Raw genomic sequence first — 19976 nt, 5'->3', positions numbered from 1 at the left:
TGGCGTGCGTTAGCGAACTTGGCTAGGGAGGTGCCTTAATTTAACATAATTTTTAAGTGACCGAGGTTTGACATTTCAGTCACAGGCGGTCAGTGTGAGAAACATTTTGCCAACAACAAAGAAGAAACTTGAGGATGCGAAAGATCGTGATCGATGTCAAATGAAAATTAAATGAAATGAGCGTATGGCATCGTTAGCCGTGAGGCTAAGTTTGGCCACCAAGTGCAAGTCTTATTTCAGTCGACGCCACATTGGGCGACTTGCTCGCCAGTGATGGAGATGAAATGATGAGGAGGGCAACACAGCACCCAGTCCCAGAGCGGAGAAAATCTCCAACCCGGCCGGGAATCGAACCCGGGCCCGCTTGCATGGGAGGCGAGCACCTTACCACCCAGCTAAGCAGAGTCTATTGAAAATAAGAATAAATTCTCTAAATTAACTGTAATTACTGCAAGACATTGCAATTAGAAAGGTTACTAGAAATATAGTGTACTCTGTATGAGATGTAGCTTAATGATTGCAAGATTGCTCGTGCCACATGAGCTATAATAGCGAACTTTCTTCCAAAGCGCAATCATTGAACAACCACTTCGTCTCCGTCTATTCAGTCATTCGTCCTGTTGCAGTTCCAGTAGTTCCAGTTCTACCGCTGCTGAATGTTTTAACGATCCAGTCACATTAATGTGACCAAAGCCTGTGTTGGACATCGATGTGCAAGAACCACTCACAGACGTCACGTGGCAGCTCTAGCAGTGGAGGTTATTAAAGAATGTCGGAGGGATGTAGAAAATAAGGCATGATCATTCATTGGCTTTCGGGCCAAGGATGGAAGCATTTCCGAAACAGCTCAGTTTGTAAATGTTCGCGTGCTATGCGAATCCGGCTCCAAGTCACCTGTGATGCATCACTTGCTGTAGCTTTCAGGGATGAACGATGGTTGTGGTGATGTGTATGGGAGAATAGACGCGCAACTGTTGAGCAACTGATCGTCCATACGAACCAAGGGGCTACCAACAGTGTCTCCTCAACGACAGTTCAGCGAAAGTTGGTGCGTATAAACCACCACAACAGGCACCCACACTGACTGCTGTTCATCAGCGACGAATGCAAATGGACGTACTTTGAGTGGCGGCAGGTGGTCTCCTCACCAGAATCACGTTTTATGCTCCATGGCGTGACACGTCTGAATCCTAACACACTGCAACAATTGTCGGAAGGATCTAGGCTGGAGGAGGATGCCCTATGATCTGGTGATGTTTTCATCATATTCCCTGGGTGATCTCGTCATTCTGGAAGTAACAATGATTCAACACGTGTGCGTCTACACTTGGGGACCACGTCTACCGCTACATGGAGTTGTTTTTCCTTGGCAAGTTGACATTTCCAGCAGAGCTCCACGGTGAGTTTACTGCACTCCCCTGGCCATCAAACTCCCTGGACGCCACCAAATCGAGAATCTGTACTATCACCTCGATCGGGCATTTAGCGCAACGCATCGTCAACTGAGAAACCTTGCACAGCTTTCCACGGCACTGGAGTCGGCATAGCTCCACATCCCTGTCAGTAATCGTGCAGAACCGCATTGACTCTCTTGCTACACGTCTCGCAGTGATGCTTTTGATATGTGGTCGCGTTAATGTGGATGGACATTGTAACAGGCCATGAGTGATTGGAAAGGGCGTGTAAAGTTGTATTCAAAATGAAATCACCTCTCTCTCTCTGTATGTATGTATGTATGTGTGTGTGTGTGTGTGTGTGTGTGTGGAGAGAGAGAGAGGGAGAGGGGGAGGGAGAGAGAGAGAGAGAGAGAGAGAGAGAGAGAGAGAGAGAGAGAGAGAGGCGAGGAAGGGGACATGGAGCATGGCCTGTAAACCATTATCCCAAACACCGAGCATCCTGCGAACGCCATAGCGTGTGTGCTTTCTCCTTTACAGCCAGGGTAGAGAGCCGTAAAATAAACTTGAGAGTAAAGTGTCCCGTCTGAGAGGCTGTGGCGTTTCCAGGACACTTGCTCACCGGTAACGGCTTTGTTAAGCCTCTGCTTAAGCTGCTTCACTTGAGTTTGTCATCAGGCCAAGTTGCGCGACGAACGGGCGACTGAACCGTAGTAGAGACCACATCGGAGCATTAAGGTAGCAGGTGTACAGATGCCTTCTAAGACTCTCCATGACATTCGCTCAATTTGAAAGCCATGTGTCTTAATCACATTTGATATACATTATACTAATTTGTAGGTCGTGTAATACGGGCTTCAGATTCTCCTGAAATCCAACACGTGAACAGTAGAGACGCTGTCGTTTCGTATTTTGCCTAATTGCGGTCAGGATGTCACGCAGTTAGTTTACGAATCGGAAAAACAACTTAGATGTCATTTTCGTGTTTACACATGGATAGTTAAGAGCTATGTAGAGTTACGTGTAGTGAGGTGTAATGTGCAGTCATAATAAGACATTGGTATGTGTTCGTCGTAGAGAGACAGCTGGTGGTGAAACCGATGTTGATGTACCTTGAAGCTGCTATATTTAAGCGAAAAATTTAGACAAATGGCGTGCACAAAGAAGAACATTTCTATCAACATATCAGTCATTGTAAAGTAAAATTACTGACATGACATAGGATGTTTTCTTGATACAGGTATGTGGAGAAATGAGCAGTACACCAAAGTGCCTTATTCACACACAACAAATCTTTTGTCTGTATCTGCAGATATTAAAAGTAATGGGCGAGGCTGGTCTGAGCCCATAGTGCGTTGTTGCCAAATTTCTGATGTCATCGATGGTGTCACCATGCATTGTTGTCAGATCTACCCCCTCTCCCACCCCTCTGCTGTTATAGACCAATTACTGTCTATGTAAAGTTGTGGGAAAATCGAAAGTTGGTGGGAATTTCAAAATCGTCCAATTGTGATAGAGGGTCTTCCCCAACCCCTATGACATCACATTTCGGATTCAAGTTGTCCTATGTGTAAATTGGTAGGAAGTAAAAAAAAAGGTCCTAGATAAACTATTGTCATATTGATGGGAAATCCAAGATGGCAGATGTAGGTCGCTTGGTTTGATTATAGAACCCAAAATGACGGGTACAGGGATGCGGCCCAGGGAGCATGTTTACCAAGTCACGTGTGCTAAGTATGGAATCCCAAATGGCGAACCTGGGGATACAGGACCAACCTGTATGGTTGTGAGACCTCGTATGTGTTCTAAGTTTAGAATCTGTCCTTAATATGCAGTGGTGGGAATCTCACATACCTTTCATGTTTAATAAACAATTTCCCCCACCCCTCTGTTCCCAAAGCTTGCTCGTTTGTGCTGTTTAAACATTTGCCATCTGAGTTTAGACCCCAAAAGCTGAATTGCCCTAAATTTAAAACTGTGTACTGTTGAATCAGCCAACATTGCTGCTAAGATAGGATAGGAACACTGGTGTCTTTATTAAAACATAGATCTGGCTTCAGTGGTCTCTGTGCCATGCCACATTAGATATTTGGCGCTCGTGTACCTTGCATGCCGGAGAGAGGCACTGATCTGAGCAGACTAGGTCGTCGCATCTACTGGGACGCATGCGGTGATGGTGTACATCCGAAAGACGGCACCATCTGACATACTGCCCCTGCTATTTATGTTACACCAGATGATCGCAAACTGTCGTATGAGTGCATATATTCTTGTAGAGAGATGCATGCATTGTAGGTGTACCTGCCCTTTGCACGCAGTAAAATTGATCACTGTTAATGGAGAATAAGTACATGCCTTCTTGTTGAAAAGAAATGAGTAACGCAGATGTAACTGCGTATTGTATGCTGTAGCACACTCATGTTGTAAACGATTATTTGACAAGGTTGAGGTAAAAAGAAAGAAACGAATGACTAGAGATAAACGAAATAGATTTATTTGTTTTATCGTGTTTAAAACAAATTTCACATTTTAACAGTTCAGCTAATAATACATTTTATTACAAGAATATATCGCCCACAAGTTGAATTACTTCAGTCAATATGTTTTGACAGAAAAAGAAGTTGCAGAAGCTGTGTACAATATTTACAGAACAATTTACCTGAGTACAGAGAATATATACAAAATAGGTCTCATAGATTGACGCATTTAATATTTCCAAGAGCAGTTACATATTTTCAACAAGTTCTACACTTCGGAATTCTCCAGAACTACAGTTTTCTATGTTCAACATAAGAAACTGAATATTTACAATTCGCCTGCGAGGCATAATGTAAATAAAATAAATAATCCTGATTTTGCAAGGTCAGCAATAAGGAATGAACTACGCTACACACACACATGCTGTGTAAACACTATACACACTATACAGTGTAATTTATTATACAGAATATCCACTCACACAGTGTTAAAGTATCCCTTTACACACACACACACACACACACACACACACACGGAGCGCGCGCGCGCGTGCAAAATGGCATCCCAGCACCAAACTTTCTGAGTTGAGTTGGTAGTATAGACCGCCGCTTACTTTTGCGTCCCGCGTTCGAAACCTGATTATTGTTCTTATCTATTTTATTTCAATAATTTTTTTCAATTTTCTACCCATGTCTGTAGAATGTTAGTACAAGAATGTTTCTTATCAAGTTAGGGGATACAAGGGCGTTATATAAATTGTATATTTACAATTGTGTTTCGCAATAAGTATCACACATTTATTTAAAATATATGTGTTGTAGTATTTTTAGGAGTTACATTTTTTAAATTCTCATATCCTTATATTTTATTGTTAGATCAGTTCTTAATTTTTATATTTTATATTTATGATTATTCTTCATGGAGACAGGGTTCATTCCCTTGGATGATACAATCATAGACACGTAGGAAACATACAAATTCCGAACACTAAGAGCATCACGCGGAGGCAGTTTTGCCTCAGCGACGCTTCTTCGTATGAATGTCGCTCGGGAAATAAACCTCGCTAAAACTGCTGTGGGTTTCACGCGTTGGCAATACTTTCACGGCAAATCATGCGTAACAGATCACTTTCGCGAAAAATGGCGCTTCCAGTTGATTGTGAGTCAAGTTACACTATAGGAATTTCACCGTAAACAATTTCAAGTAATTTTTCCGTTCATTTGTGGTCTTTTTTTGCTTTTTCTCTTTTTTTAAATTCATTCACGAGGTATATAGTTAGTTAACGAATAAAGAGAGAATTATTTGAATATTCGTTGGAAAATATTCGTGTCGTGATCTTCCACGGACATAGTAGACTAATGGGAAAACATAAAAGTAATAATCGGGTTTCGAACAGTGGGCACGAGAGTCTGAAACCGCGACCCAAGCCACTGTGCCACAGCCTTGGTTGAATCATTTGCTCGCTAAAAGGCACACAAATTAGCTCGAAAATTTTGACCGTCGTTTTCTCAGAAACGGTCGTGTATCTACGGGTAAACCGAGACACTGAGCCAAGTTTCTGCAAAATCAAAATACGGCACTTGTCCCTTGTTATCCTCGTCATAGTAGCTCTTGCACACAGCGTTCTGCGGATATGCCGCACACACGCAGACCTCTAGCTCTTGACTGACGGGGATGTTAGAGCAATCAGCAATCGTGAATGAGAGGGGGTCGGGCAGCTTTGTCCAGTGTGCAGCGGATTGGTTGTTCGAGAACAGCACAGGAAGCTGCATTATGCCGGCCGAAGTGGCCGTGTGGTTAAAGGCGCTGCAGTCTGGAACCGCAAGACCGCTACGGTCGCAGGTTCGAATCCTGCCTCGGGCATGGATGTTTGTGATGTACTTAGGTTAGTTAGGTTTAACTAGTTCTGAGTTCTAGGGGACTAATGACCTCAGAAGTTGAGTTCCATAGTGCTCAGAACCATTTGAACCATTTTTTGAAGCTGCAATATGATTTTCGGATTACTTCACGATATGGCATTTGGCGGCCTGATGTATTTGCGGGAATACTCTTTACAATCGACGGGCACCTTTCGAGAAAAGCTCCCCCGAGTAAGCGGTGAAGGTTTCAGATATTCTGCGGGGAACGTGTCGCTATTACGAGCCATTCCGCACAGTGAATCACGGGCTAAAGGGGCGGCTGACTGGGTGAGAGGTACTTGGCAGAGCTATTCCAAACACAGCGCGGCTCTCAGTCACCGCTCGCTTTCCAACGAGTCGCGAAGCATAAATATGCAAGTGCGTGCCCGCCTTACCCGGCTACCTCCGCTCCCCTCCACCTCTCATTTTGCTTTTCTTTTTATGGCTCTTCGCCTTTCTTTTTATCCTCTCTCCCCGTGCAAGAAGTGCGGAAGATGATGTACTTGAAGCAGTTATCCAACGGGTGTCTCATAAATATCCAAAGGATCCCTGGAGCTCGTACGTGCGCGTGGTATCAACATACATTTGCATGTTCGCGTGCCTCCACTCGGCAGCCCTGTACACAGCAGGGGCTGTGTGTCGCTGCTTGTTGATTGTTCTCCGCTGGAGCACTCAACACTACGCAAACTTAAAGTCTTTGTGTAGCGTCGTAACGGAGAAAATAAAATATGTTATTAGTAAACTGCTGTCCATTAGAATTACTGTGTACAGTATAGTAAGAAGAATGACTCATTACGTTTGTTGCTAATTTATACAGATACAGCGTGCAAAATTTAGTACACAGAGCAGCAATATCTACCAACAACGACGGCATTAAACAGTCTGGACATAGAGACAAATTGTGCACAGCTTGTTTAAATACGTCGTCTACATGATAGGAGAAAATAATATTCAATTTAAAAAGTTATAGCTTCTTGTTTTAACACACTGTAAAATAACTAAATAATTGCCGGCCGCGGTGGTCTAGCGGTTCTGGCGTTGCAGTCCGGAACCGCGGGACTGCTACGGTCGCAGGTTCGAATCCTGCCTCGGGCATGGGTGTGTGTGATGTCCTTAGGTTAGTTAGGTTTAAGTAGTTCTAAGTTCTAGGGGACTTATGACCTAAGATGTTGAGTCCCATAGTGCTCAGAGCCATTTGAACCATTTGAACTAAATAATTTATGTTCATAAGTCCACAAAAAGAGTAAAGTTTCATATTTTCACTTCTCCAAATATATATTCCCTTTGAAACTTCCTGGCAAATTAAAACTGTGTGCCGGACCGAGACTCGAACTCGGGACCTTTGCCTTTCGCGGGCAAGTGCTCTACCACCTGAGCTACCCAAGCACGACTCACGCCCCTTCCTCACAGCTTTACTTCTGCCAGTACCTCGTCTTCTACCTTCCAAACTTTACAGAAGCTCTCCTGCGCACCTTGCAGAACTAGCACTCCTGAAAGAAAGGATATTGCGGAGACATGGCTTAGCCACAGCCTGGGGGATGTTTCCAGAATGAGATATTCACTCTGCAGCGCATTGTGCGCTGATATGAAACTTCCTGGCAAATTAAAACTGTGTGCCGGACCGAGACTCGAACTCGGGACCTTTGCATTTCGCGGGCAAGTTGCTCTACCACCTGAGCTACCCAAGCACGACTCACGCCCCCTCCTCGCAGCTTTACTTCTGTCAGTACCTCGTCTCCTACCTTCCAAACTTTACAGAAGCTCTCCTGCGAACCTTGCAGAACTACAGAACTAGCACTCCTGAAAGAAAGGATATTGCGGAGACATGGCTTAGCCACAGCCTGGGGGATGTTTCCAGAATGAGATTTTCACTCTGCAGCGGAGTGTGCGCTGATATGAAACTTCCTGGCAAATTAAAACTGTGTGCCAGACCGAGACTCGAACTGGGGACCTTTGGTTTTCCCGATGACCTGGAATCATGAAATTTGGCAAGAACCATGGTTTCAGAGTACAAATAATGGAAAAAAAACAGAAATTGTTAAATTTGCAATTGTATCACACGAAATATTTTTAGGGAGGAGCCCGTTGACATAAAATCACGAAATTTTGCAAGTGGAAAAGTTTCACAGTACTACCAAAGGATAAAATACGAAAACTGTAAATTTGTTACTATATCACAGGACAAAAATGTTTTTGTCATTTGTTATCCGATTGATTGTGTGTTCGTCCGTCTGTAGAGACCCCTTTTTCTCAGGAATGGGTTTGCGTATCAAGCTTAAATTCATGTCACATACTACGACTATGGTCTCTTCGCAGTACACTAAAAGTTAGCTTTGAAGCGATTGCAGTCGAAAGACACATATTTGGATGTTTGCAAACTCACTCATTAAAACTTGTAGGGTACTTTCCGTTGGTCTAGAATTACGAAATTTTGCGATAAGCAGGGTTTTGCAATACAAGTAAAGGGAAAAACTCGGAAAACTGCGAATTTGTAGCTTTTGTTGTTGTGGTCTTCAGTCCTGAGACTGGTTTGATGCAGCTCTCCATGCTACTCTATCCTGTGCAAGCTTCTTCATCTCCCAGTACCTAATGCAACCTACATCCTTCTGAATCTGCTTAGTGTATTCATCTCTTGGTCTCCCCCTACGATTTTTACCCTCCACGCTGCCCTCCAATACTAAATTGGTGATCCCTTGATGCCTCAGAACATGTCCAATCAACCGATCCCTTCTTCTGGTCAAGTTGTGCCACAAACTTCTCTTCTCCCCAATCCTATTCAATACTTCCTCATTAGTTATGTGCTAATACCCTCAACATCACCCGACTTAATTCGACTACATTCCATTATCCTCGTTTTGCTTTTGTTGATGTTCATCTTATATCCTCCCTTCAAGACACCATCCATTCCGTTCAACTGCTCTTCCAAGTCCTTTGCTGTCTCTGACAGAATTACAATGTCATCAGCGAACCTCAAAGTTTTTATTTCTTCTTCATGGATTTTAATACCTACTCCGAATTTTTCTTTTGTTTCCTTTACTGCTTGCTCAATATACAGATTGAATAACATCGGGGAGAGGCTACAACCCTGTCTTACTCCCTTCCCAACCACTGCTTCCGTTTCATGTCCCTCGACTCTTATAACTGCCATCTGGTTTCTGTACAAATTGTAAATAGCCTTTCGCTTCCTGTGTTTTACCCCTGCCAGCTTTAGAATTTGAAAGAGAGTATTCCAGTCAACATTGTCAAAAGCTTTCTCTAAGTCTACAAATGCTAGAGACGTAGGTTTGCCTTTCCTTAATCTTTATTCTAAGATAAGTCGTAAGGTCAGTATTGCCTCACGTGTTCCAGTATTTCTACTGAATCCAAACTGATCTTCCCCGAGGTCGGCTTCTACTAGTATTTCCATTCGTCTGCAAAGAATTCGTGTTAGTATTTTGCAGCTGTGGCTTACTAAACTGACTGTTCGGTAATTTTCACATCTGTCAACACCTGCTTTCTTTGGGAATATTGTCCTCAAGTACATCGCCCTTGTATAGACCCTCTATATACTCCTTCCACCTTTCTGCTTTCCCTTCTTTGCTTAGAACTGGGTTTCCATCTGAGCTCTTGATGTTCATACAAGTGGTTCTCTTATCTCCAAAGGTCTCTTTAATTTTCCTGTAGGCAGTATCTATCTTACCCCTAGTGAGATACGCCCCTACATCCTTACATTTGTCCTCTAGCCATCCCTGCTTAGCCATTTTGCACTTCCTGTCGATGTCATTTTTGAGACGTTTGTATTCCTTTTTGCCTGCTTCATTTACTGCATTTTTATATTTTCTCCTTTCATCAATTAAATTCAATATTTCTTCTGTTACCCAAGGATTTCTACTAGCCCTCGTCTTTTTACCTACTTGATCCTCTGCTGCCTTCACTACTTCATCCCTCAGAGCTACCCATTCTTCTTCTACTGTATTTCTTTCCCCCATTCCTGTCAATTGTTCCCTTATGCTCTCCCTGAAACTGTACGACCTCTGGTTCTTTCAGTTTATCCAGATCCCATCTCCTTAAATTCCCACCTTTTTGCAGTTTCTTCAGTTTTAATCTACTTTATGCTGTTTGTAGTAGCTTACCCGCATTCCTATTTTCCTATTCATTATTAAAGCTACTCCGGCATTACCCCTATTTGACTTTGTGTTTATTTCTTATGTCATTTATTATCCAACGTCAGATTTGAAATTAAAACGTTCTCGAAAGTCCTGGAATCCCTGGGACGGATATCTTGCCAGTATCAATGGCGATAACAGGGAAAAATGATCGACATTTCGATTCCGGGAATGAATATACTGTTTATACACATAATTAAGATTGTACGAACCCTGAGTGCAGGGTCCTACTCATATCTAGCCAATTTTTTCCCCATCTGTCTCGTTTTCATTCGATTGCCGCGTATACAATCATTTTGTTACACTTTGAATGGGATAAATATTTATTTATTCGCCTCTTTCCTCCTTCCCACGTATCTGTATTTATTGGTGAGAAATTTGCATGTCATCCGTGTCTGGTTCACGATGTTCCCTTCATCACGCACTACCATATGGTGTCGTAGTTATAACGCGGTTGTCGACGTAGTGGAGGAAGCCAAGCCAAGTGCACGTGGAGACCCGTCAGCACCTGACACCACCGCTGGCACTCGTCATAATAGCGAGACGCCGGTGGGGGGGCGGCCTAATTCCGCTGGCGCCAGCAGCGCGCTCGGGGCTCGGCGGTGGCGCGGACACGTTCCCGGCCGGCCCTGATGCCAGCCAATTACTGGCCAGTAATTGCGTCAGCGCCACTGACGGTGGCGGCGGCGGCGCCGGCGTCGCCGGAAGCGAGCGTCGCGTCGCTCGCCCCCGCAGCCTCCGTCCGGCGCCGCGGCGGCGTCAGCGCCCCGCCGCGGGGTACACTGGCGCCAGTGCGCCTGGCCGCCGTACCGCTGTGTACGAGGGCTGTTCAAAAAGCACCCGACATTTATTTATAAAGTCAATCAATATTCACACTGAATTGTTTGACATTTTAGTCCCGACGGCGTGTATGGCGTCTGGGCCGGGGATGCGCAGTGGAGAGCTGCGGAGCTAGCCAGTCAGCGCTCAGTCTGTTACCGCGTTCTGCGCTGCGTGAACTTATTTCTGTGGATTCTGTGAGCTTTCTACACCTAGAATGTGCCAAGTGTTTCACAAACAGTCAAAGGACCTTATTTTTAAAGTTCTCTCTTTCTTCAAACAGGCAGATTCAGGCAAATCGGCCTGCGATATCGCCAAGGTGCAGGAAAGTTACGTAGTTGCTGTCTATGCACTTTCAGCCGACTTGACAACGCAGCATTCCTTGTGACCTGTGCGTCTAGTGGCCATTAACGGTTCTACACATCTCTCCCAGTGCTGCTGCCACTTTTGGTATGGTCCGCAGCTGCTCCGTCGAATTTTGCATAACTTCTTCCCTGTTTGATATCTGGTCCCTTTCAGACTGGTTTTCAGTTTAGGGAGAAGCGAGAAGTTACTCGGAGGTAGCCCCTGGGAATTGGGAGGCTGACAAACCATAGCCGTGTTGTGTTTGACAAAATCTTCTGAATTAATTGCCCGCATCTCGTGGTCGTGCGGTAGCGTTCTCGCTTCCCACGCCCGAGTTCCCGGGTTCGATTCCCGGCGGGGTCAGGGATTTTCTCTGCCTCGTGATGGCTGGGTGTTGTGTGCTGTCCTTAGGTTAGTTAGGTTTAAGTAGTTCTAAGTTCTAGGGGACATATGACCACAGCAGTTGAGTCCCATAGCGCTCAGAGCCATTTTTCTGAATTAATTGAGAACGATAAGCGGGTGCGTTATCGTGGTGAAGATGCCAACTGCTCGCTTATCACAAGTCCGGCTGTTAGCGTCTCACTGCTTCATCAAGGCGACGCAGAACATTCTTGGTAGTACTCCTCATTTACATTAATATCTTGTGTAGCGTATTCGTGGTGGACCACGCTTTTGGAATAAAAACGACGGTCAACATGATTTTCACAGTCCTGCAGACCTGCCTCACTTGTTTGCGTTTTGGGGATGATGGAAGCTTCCATTGCAGTGACTGTAACTTTGTTTCTGGGCCTGCAATTGAACCCAGGACTCATCACCAGTGATCACTGTGTTAAACAAGCTGGGATTTCTATTCACAGTAACCAGCTTGTCCTGTGCCATTTCCAAACGAAGTTGCCTCTTCTCAGTTGTTATCAACTGAGTACAAATTTTGCCAAGACCCACATGGGCTCCAAATATTCCGCTAAAATAGAATGAGTGGATCCAATTCTAATTTTAACCCAGTCTGCAAGTTCTCTGGTCGTGATTAGTCGCCAGCTGTTGTTGCCGAACGGTTCTAGGCGCTTCAGTCCGGAACCGCGCTGCTGCAACGGTCGCGAGTTCGAATCCTGCCTCAGGCATGTATGTGTGTGATGTCCTTACGATAGTTAGGTTTAAGTATTTCTAAGTCTAGGGGACTGATCTCAGATGTTAAGTCCCATAGTGCTCAGAGCCATTTGAACCATTTTCGTGATCCTGCGACACCAGGATCGTTAAGTGATCAACAACAACTTCATTTGCTGATGTTGAGGGCCAATCTCAACGTACTTCAGTCCTCACTAATGAGCAGGCATCTTGAAAGTGGTGTACCATTCTCTTATCTGCCTAATACCCATTGATTCGTCCCTAAACACTAGTTTAGTCTTGCAGAGTGTTTCAGCTTGAGAAGCACCAAGCTTAAAACAAAATTTGATCCAATAACGTTCTTCTACTTTTTCTGCCATTTCACACATAACACAAAATCCGACAACTACCACTTACACGTGTTCACTTGTCAACTTCCAGTCAGCAACTGGTTGTTTCTGCAGTCCAGGGTTGCTATATTTTTCCATTTCTATGTAGCAAGTTTCTGAACAAAAAATAGCCAAAATATCGCCATATTTCTATCAATAAATATCGCTATTTTAAATCAGTTAACTAATTTTGCTGGTTATAGATCAAATTTTCCTATAACTCGACAGCGACAGTTCTGAAACACGTTCAGTGAGCTGGCTGGTTGTTCCAGCACGTTCGCATTCACATATGCCGGACTGCACATGTCGAGAAACGTCCTTCTTCAAAGAAAGATTTCCCGAATCCATATGTTACGTGAATATATATGAATGGTAAATCTTTAAAATTCGCCTTTGAGGCTTGTCACAGGCCTTTCTTATGACTGAAATACTGGAGTTTCTTAAAATGATTCGAGATTGTGGACAATCTTTGTAGAAGTTGGTAAATAAATATCGTAACATATCGCTTAGCTCTGATTTGCAGATGAAGCAACTTACTTGTGGAGCGTAATGTTTGACAACACACGATAACGTACTGACCTTAGGTCAATATCATTATTATCTAGGTATCCTAGATCGTTGTGGAAAGAAGCTGTTATTCCTTACAAACCATTTCGCACATGTTTGAAAACCATTCTAATGTTGCTAGCAACATGATCAGCATTTTGACATCATCATAGATAAGCCTAATTTCGACATTTGTATGCTGAAAAGTTAGATTGGTTTCATTTGTCTCAGTAAGAATGCGTTTCAAAACTGTTAAATATACATAGTTGATGTCATGTTGCAAAATCTGATTTAGTGTCCTTAACACAAATCAGTTTTCTTTGTGTACCATGAAAATGCACTTTTGGTGCAAGTAAGAAGGGTGTAGCATTGTCAGGTTTTGTTGCGCCATGAGGTAATGCAACATCAGCCATGAGCAACAGGACAGTTATCATATGTTTAGCCGGTATCATAAAAAATGATATCCTATATCACAAGAAGGACTGCTTTACATTCGTTTCATTTGCGTTCAAGTAAAAGAAAATAGCCATTAAGTCGCTAAATAATTCTCTTAGCAGCCAAATTTAATTGCCGATTGCCAGAACGCTACTCTGGCTACTACTCGCCAAACTTACGTGGAAAAAAAAAATCGGGCATGCACATTGCGTATGCCTACAAAAATAGAGAGGGCGCCCGAACCCAGATACCGTTGTTGGTTTCAACAGTAAAAAATCAGGTTAGATACTTTTTGAACAGTCCTCTTAAATATCATGTTTTCATCTGTTTTGTCTCTTTTACTTTATGTTTAAGGTACTAACAGTAATGAAGCGGAACGTTGCGTGACAGACGGTGTGGTTGGAGATTCGTGATTCTGTGCCAGATGTACAAGTTGTCATCTGATCGCTTCACGGTTCAGTGCAACTCACAAAGTGTACTGGCCTCAATGGATAGAGGCTGAGACCACGTCTCTACGCTAAGGTCTTAAACTGAGAAAGAGGTGTAGTAACATATGTATACTTCTCTAGGCCTCTCGAGTGAATGTAGCATTACGACATAAACATAAAAGCCGGCCGCGGTGGTCTAGCGGTTCTAGGCGCTCAGTGCAGAACCGCGGGACTGCTACGGTCGTAGGTTCGAATCCTGCCTCGGGCATGGATGTGTGTGATGTCCTTAGGTTAGTTAGGTTTAAGTAGTTCTAAGTTCTAGGGGACTGATGACCTCAGATGTTAAGTCCCATAGTGCTCAGAGCCATTTGAACCATAAACATAAAAATGTGGTATGATAATGCTGGTAAATAAATGGTGAATAATTTTTTTTTAATATCAATAAGATATGTAGCTGATCAGAGTATTTAACGTATTAACATAGGTTTATCTTACAGTGTATTTTTAATTTAGGCATATGTACTGTACTAATATATCAACATAATACCATAATAAACACTACCATAGCTGGATAATATCTTTATTTTGTTTAGCAGAATACGTATGCAATCAGTTAAAAATTCGGTAATAATAATGAAGGGTGGGTAGGAAGCTCCCATACCCCTCTAACGCCTGTACAGTATCAATGTATCAATTGTTAGAATTCATATTTACATGTTTTGCAGACCGAGTCGATTTTTAATTTGTAGCCGTGTTGTGAGCGCTCATAGTTTCACTGTTGAGAGGAGGAGGAGGAGGAGGAGGAGGAGGAGAAGAAGAAGAAGAAGAAGAAGAAGATACGTTCCGCCGACATCGAGGTCATTAGAGATGGATCACAAACTCGGATTAGGCAAGGCTGTGGACGGGAATTGGCCATGCCATTTCAGAAAAAGGATCCCGGCGTTTGCCTGAAGCGATTTAGGGAAATGACGGAAAACGCAACTCTGGGTGGCCGGATGCGGGTTTGAACCGTCGTCCTCCAGAGTGCAGTGGCCTCACGACTGCGGTATCTCTCTCGGTTACACTATTGAGGAGCGCTTAGTAGTGTCTGCGTAGCCGAAGGACAACACACAGGGCAGACAATGAGACAGATTATGGGAGCATTCCAGGAAAGATTTAATAAGGCTCCAGAGCGTAAGGCAGTACTTCTGGGTTGGGAAAGACGCGCTTCTGCTTTTGCTAGTGTTGAAGACAGGCCACGAAGTGGAAGGAAGAAGACACGAGAAGAAACATATCCAGGAGTCTGTGTTTCGATTGAACAGTCTTCTATGACGTCAACATGTAAACGTGCTTCCGATCTCAGTGTACCACCACCACCAACAACAACAACGCGATTTTATGAAAAAAAACGCCAGACCTTTCCAACCGACAGTGTAAACGTAATGACCGCGTTTTAGCATGCCTCGCTTTATTATCTCAGTTTCCAAATGCAGTGAACAGTATCAAGATAATGTCTTCAGATGAATATGTTATTTACTGGAACTCTGGCGCTAGCCGGTCGCGGTGGTCTAGCGGTTCTGGTGCTGCAGTCCGGAACCGCGGGACTGCTACGGTCGCAGGTTCGAATCCTGCCTCGGGCATGGGTGTGTGTGCTGTCCTTAGGTTAGTTAGGTTTAAGTAGTTTTAAGTTCTAGGGGACTTATGACCTAAGATGTTGAGTCCCATAGTGCTCAGAGCCATTTGAACCATTTTTGAACTCTGGCGCTAGAAAAATTGTCGTTTGGGGCAGAGAAAATCCTCAAAAAGGTGCAAGTGGCTCTAATCTCTATGGGACTTAACATCTGAGGTCATCAGTCCTCTAGACTTTGAACTACATAAACCTAAGTAACCTAAGGACATCACACACATCCATGCCGAGCAGCGCAGTTCCGGACTGAAGCCTAGAACCGCTCGGCCACAGCGATCGTTTCAGGAAATCCTCACGGCACAATCGAGTTAGAAAGGAAAGTGCCTCACATGATGATATGGGCAGCGATGACATCACAACAGCCGCTTTGACTGTACTTTTTTTGAATGGACTGTGAGTGGGTCAAATTATTTACACATGTTATCCTCAGCTTGTGGTGGGGGGGGGGGGGGGAGATAGCCTCACTGAACGCATAAGATTAGGACGGAGCGCCTCCTCAGCGTGCTCTTGAAGTGCGCGAGATTCTAAATGAACATTTTCCAGGACGGTAAATAGGTCGTGAGTCATCAGCAACAACAGTTTCTTTGAAATGGTCACCGAGAAGTGCTGACCTCACCACACATACCAACCCGTTATAGAGAGTCATTAAGGCGCATGTATCTGCAAGCCGTTATGCTACCAACGAAGAACTGCTCAATGCAGTTGAGGAAGGATTTCACACTATAACACCGACATGCTCAAAACATGTCAAGAAGAACATGGAAGCATGAGGAAATGTGCTTATAGGATGATGGGAAACATACTGATGTATTGGATACTTACTAAGTAGCTACGATACTTCCCTGCCTCTGTTATTGTAAATTACGATGCAACGTTCCTTCGGATATGGATGAATATTTTTGCCGGATCGGGACTCGAACCCGGGTTTCTCGCTTATCGCGAAAGGTCGCCTTGCCATTAAGCCATCTGAGCACGACTCACGGCTACACCCAATCTTCCATATATCGTCAACCATGTATCCACAACCTCCACTCGCACATGCATTAAGTATATTCCCGTCCAGCAGGGACATTTTACTTGAAAATCGCTTACTCGGTGTCGGCGGATAAAATGATATTGCACTGACTGTTATTCTAGAATGAAATTTTCACTCTACAGCGGAGTGTGCGCTGATATGAAACTTCCTGGCAGATTAAAACTGTGTGCCGGACCGAGACTCGAACTCGGGTCCTTTGCCTTAAGCGGGCACTTTTCGCGAAAGGCAAAGGTCCCGAGTTCGAGTCTCGGTCCGGTACCCAGTTTTAATCTGCCAGGAAGTTTCATTGTGTTATTCTAATTTACGATGCAAGCGACTTTCAAGTAAAATGTCCCCCCTGTACGGCAATATACACAACGGATGTACAGAAGTGGAGCTAATTTGCTATCCAGCGTGAATCGGCTGGCTTTTGGCATACCTACAGAGTTTCGCTGCCATACCATAAGTACAGGATGGAAACACTAGATTGACGTCATATGGAAGTTTGTATGTGGCCATGAGACGTGCTTGGATAGCCTAATGATAAGGCAACCGCTCGCGGTGAGCGGGAAATCTGGGTTCGTGCCCTGGTCCGGAACAAATTTGCATTGATGTCATTCCATTATACTGCTGATGGTTGTCCATATTCGCAAGTGCGAATACATTTCGTGTGCTGTATACGTAAATTAATTCTTGTCCTAAAACAAATCAAATCAATTAGCATTCCAGTATTAATATTTTGAAGAATCAGCCTCAGTTGCACAAATTTTCTGGCCTTGCCACTGCCAACCGACCGCGTGGTGAAGAAATGCCGGGGCTGGACTTCAGTTATGTAGTTTTCACTCGACATGGTACCACGGTACTATAGGTTTTAATTTTAATGTTGACTGTGCCTTACTCAGGCATGTTGTTATAGTAATTTTATGCTTCTGAAGAAGGCTAGATTAATTTAGCTGAAACCTGGTAAAGACCAGAAAATTCGTGCAACTGAGGCTGATTCTTCAAAATATTAATCACAGTTGCTGACGGGGCTGCAATATGCTAAAAATTCTTAAATTAGCATTCGGTACTAGGGGGTACGTGGATTTATCTCCAATTCTACAGATGTTACACGACCTTCCATAGTGCTCACAAAGGTCAAAATTCGATTTCATGTATTAAATAAACAATGTTAGTAACAGTACGATATAAATTAATTAAATTAAATTTAAATTTGAGGTACCTTTTCTTCTCATATCAGGACACCTTTGGTTGTCATCGGCGCCACTCCTAAAGCACAGCGGAGCGTCTGCGATGTTCCACGCCCCGTTTTGCTGCCCTTCATGGCGAGCCATCCTGGGCCTAAATTTCAGCAAGATAATGCCCGCCTGCACTCTTGTGAGAGTTTCTACCGCTTTCCTTCGTGCTTGTCAAACCCTACCTTGGCCTTCTAGGTCGACGGGTCTCTTCTCAATTGAGAACGTGTGGAGCTGTATGAGCAGGACCCTGCATCTGTCTCCGTACTTCGACGATCTGGCGCACTGACTGTACTGAGTTTGGCACGATATCCCTCAAGAGAACATCCAGTAACTCCGTTAATCAATGCCAACTCGAATAACTGATTGCACAGGAGCTAAAGGTGGACCAACGCGTTATTGACTTGCTCAGTTAGTGAAGCTCTTTCTCTTGGATAATTCATCCAGTATTTATGAAATTGTAATTAGTTTTTGTGTGTATGTACACCACATCTACTGATTTCCGGCCAGTTTGGGTAGTTGCTACATTACGTGATCAAAAGTATCCGGACACCTAACTGAAAATGACTTTCAAGTTCGTGGCGCCCTCCATCGGTAATGCTGGAATTCAGTATGGCGTTGGCCCACCCTTAGCCATGATGAGAGATTCCACTCTCGCAGGCATACGTTCAATCAGGTGCTGGAAGGTTTCTTGGGGAATGGCAGCCCATTCTTCACGGAGTGCTGCAGTGAGGAGAGGTATCGATGTCGGTCGGTGAGGCCTGGCACGAAGTCTGCGTTCCAAAATATCCCAAAGGTGTTCTGTAGGATTCAGGTCAGGGCTTTGTGCAGGCCAGTCCATGACAGAGATGTTGTTGTCATGTAACCACTCCGCCTCAGGCCGTGCGTTATGAACAGGTCCCCGATCGTTTTGAAAGATGCAATCGCCATCCCCGAATTTGTCTTCAACAGTGGGAAGCAAGACGGTGCTTCAAACATCAGTGTACGCCTGCTGTGATAGTGCCACGCAAAACAACAAGGGGTGCAAGCCACCTCCTTGAAAAACACGACCACACCATAACACCACTGCCTCCAAATTTTACTGTTGGCACTACACACGCTGGCAGATGATGTTCACCGGGGATTCGCCATATCCACAGCCTGCCATCGAATCGCCACGCTGTGTACCGTGATTCGTCACTACACACAACGTTTTTCTACTGTTCAATCGTCCAATGTTTACGCTCCTTACATCAAGCGAGGCGTCGTTTGACATTTACCTGCGTGATGTGTGGCTTATGAGCAGCCGCTCGAATATGAAATCCAAGTTTTCTTACCTCCCGCCTAACTGCCATAGTACTTGCAGTGGATCCTGATGCAGTTTGGAATTCCTGTGTGATTGACTGGATAGCTGTCTGCCTATTACACATTAAGACCCTCTTCAACTCTCGGCGGTCTGTGTCAGTCAACAGAAGAGTTGTATGTTTTTTGTGCTGTATGCTTTTGTGCTGTACGTGTCCCTTCACGTTTCCACGTCACTATCACATCTGAAACAGTAGACCTAGGTATGTTTAGGAGTGTGGAAAACTCGCGTACAGACTTGTGGAGCAAGTGACACCCAATCAGCTGACCACGTTCGAAGTCCGTGAGATTCGCGGAGCGCCCCATTCTGCTCTCTCCCATTGTCTAATAACTACCTAGGTCGGCGATATGGAGTACCTGGCAGTAGGTGGCAGCAAAATGCACCTAATTTGAGAGACATATGTTTTTGGGGGTGTCCAGATACTTTTGATCACATAGTGTATGTGATGCGTCGTTTTTTGCGTTATATAGAAATATAAATCAACAGGATGAAGAAGCGAAGAAAGACACAAAAACAGATGGATGGATTTAGTCTTGTACCCAGCGTAAAAGGCGAAGCCTAAGAGCCTCTCGTAACTGCAGGAGAAGGAGAAAAAGAGGAAATACAAAAAAGTCTTATAAGTTTGGCTACGTAGTTTCTCGCGCCGGAGTCCGTGCATAAAAATGTCTCGAATTTCCGAATTTGACGCGGCAAGTGAACCTACAAATTTTTTGTATAAGTCTTATAAATTGTTTAGTCCA

The sequence above is a fragment of the Schistocerca cancellata genome, chromosome 7 (genome assembly GCF_023864275.1).
Source record: "Schistocerca cancellata isolate TAMUIC-IGC-003103 chromosome 7, iqSchCanc2.1, whole genome shotgun sequence".
NCBI lineage: Eukaryota > Metazoa > Arthropoda > Insecta > Orthoptera > Acrididae > Schistocerca > Schistocerca cancellata.
Note: the sequence above shows the minus strand (reverse complement) of the source record.